Source organism: Chinchilla lanigera, unplaced genomic scaffold (genome assembly GCF_000276665.1).
Source record: "Chinchilla lanigera isolate Chin_1 unplaced genomic scaffold, ChiLan1.0 scaffold00091, whole genome shotgun sequence".
NCBI classification, from domain to species: Eukaryota; Metazoa; Chordata; class Mammalia; order Rodentia; family Chinchillidae; genus Chinchilla; species Chinchilla lanigera.
In genome coordinates, this window is record NW_004955492.1 from 947445 (window position 1) to 949532 (window position 2088).

Consider the following 2088-nt stretch of genomic DNA (forward strand, 5'->3'; position numbering starts at 1 on the left):
TTCCTTTCAATAAACCAATAGATATCAGCATCCATTAAGATGTGGTATTTTATATAATGGAGTATTACTCAGCTATAAAAAAGATAAACTAGAGGCTTTTGTAGGTAAATGGATGAAACTAGAGAACATACTCAGAAGTGAAATAAATCAGATCCACACATATAAACATCATATTCTCTCCCTACTATAAGAGCCTGAAAGAGTAAGTAAAACACAAAAGATACAATAGATATTGTGAAATGGAAAAAAATTGCTCAAAGGGAAGGAACAAATGGGATGACGGATAGGAGAAAAAGAAAGAAACAAGGAAGGGAAAATATGTATACAGAAGGACAGCTGGGATAATTGTACTGCTGTCTAGTGGTTTATTGAAAGGAACAGTTAATGCTTAAATTTTTTTTGACCAATTTTGCATGCTTATATCTGGTAATCTGAACAACTAATTTGAAGACAACAATATGCAAGATAACAATCATTAGTGAATTCCTACCATCTTGTTTAGTGAAGCTCTGTATCATTTCTAATGTTTTTAAACATGATTTTTTATTCGCCTTAATGGTTTGATCCATCTTGCATGCTTACAGCTGGTAATCTGAGCAACTTCATTGAAGATAACGATATGTAATATAACAACCACTGTTAATTCCTATCATTTTATTTTGAAGCCTTGTGTCATTTTTATTGTTTTTGTGTTGCTTTGTTTTTGTCTATGTTGCTAATTTGTGATTTATTTATTTATTTTTACTGTCTTTAAAATTAAAAAAAAAATAAGGCATATGGATGGATAAAAGATGGACGGGTGGGTGGATAGATAGCCTTAGCATGAAGTTATTCACTGGGTGAGGTAAAGCATTGGTCTCTCCAGTATTTCTTCCTAGAGCTCCATTTGCTTTGTGGCTACAGGATATACTCTCAGGATCTACTCTTTGCATATAGGAGTAAAATTTGGGCTGGGTAAAATGTCTGATGTTGTGTAAAGTAGCAAGGCAGGTAAAGGAGTATAAAGGTGATGAGCTTTTCCAGCAGGCCGGCTTGGGTCAGGGTACCTAGGGCAGCCAAGGGTCTGACAAATGAGTTCTTGACTACTCTAGTATCCCCGGAATTTCACACCCCAGCGTGGGAGGAGGCTAGAACTGGTGGATAAAGTACAACACAGCAGTTAAAGCGTCCTGATTTGTTTAACGAGTCTCTTGTCACTGGAGTTACTTACACAGAGTCTGCCTGGTCAGTTGTCCAGGACGACCTAGAAGGGGGACTGCTAGTTGGGTATAAATGTAAGGGAGAATAACTGTTCAGCATCCTTTCCAGCTGGGGAGCCGTGGTGCTTCAGCACAGCTGCTCAAACTTTGGAGTGTGTTAAACTCTTGCTCTTACTTGAATGCTGAAAGAAAGCAAAGGGTACTCACTACCTCTTCATAAAGAATTTATTTTTCTCTTTATGGATCTTATCTCTGTTTACTTTTACACGCTACTTCCCTCTTCAGAATCTGCCCACTCCTTGCCACTTGTCAGCTAACCGGAGACGCAGCTTGCTTAACAGTACACGGATTGCTTTTCTTTTCAATTTCACAAGCTGTGGGGTCTGAAGTCAGGTCAGAGAGCACCTGCACGTTTGTATGTTTGGTCCTCGCGAGGTGACACTTCTGGGCTGCAGGACCGAGTCGCAGACGGAGGTGGGCATCGGCCTGTGCGCTGGGCAGGGCTCGACCAGAGGCGAGGGGAGGGGAGCGGGAGTGGGAGCTGGAACGGGAGCGGGAGCGGGAGTGGGAGCGGGAGTCAGAGGGGGAGTGGGAGTGGGAGCGGGAGTCGGAGCGGGAGCGGGAGTCAGAGCTGGACTGGGAGCGGGAGCGGGAGCGGGAGCGGGAGTGGGAGTCAGAGCGGGAGTGGGAGCGGGAGTCAGAGCGGGAGCGAGAGTGGGAGTGGGAGCGGGAGTCAGAGTGGGAGCGGGAGTCAGAGCGGGAGCGAGAGTGGGAGCGGGAGCGGGAGTCAGAGTGGGAGCGAGAGTGGGAGTGGGAGCGGGAGTCGGAGCGGGAGCGGGAGCGGGAGTGGGAGTCAGAGCGGGAGCGAGAGTGGGAGTGGGAGCGGGAG

General features: G+C 45.5%; 1 long non-coding RNA gene across 1 annotated transcript in view; it reads left to right on the plus strand.

Moving 5' to 3' along the window:
* The first annotated feature begins 1545 nt into the window (after positions 1 to 1545).
* LOC106146699 overlaps positions 1546 to 2088 on the plus strand; it is an 8212-nt gene continuing 7669 nt past the window's right edge. The window contains exon 1 of the long non-coding RNA XR_001231255.1: positions 1546 to 1673. This is a non-coding gene — a long non-coding RNA (uncharacterized LOC106146699). The remainder of the gene's footprint in view (positions 1674 to 2088) is intronic.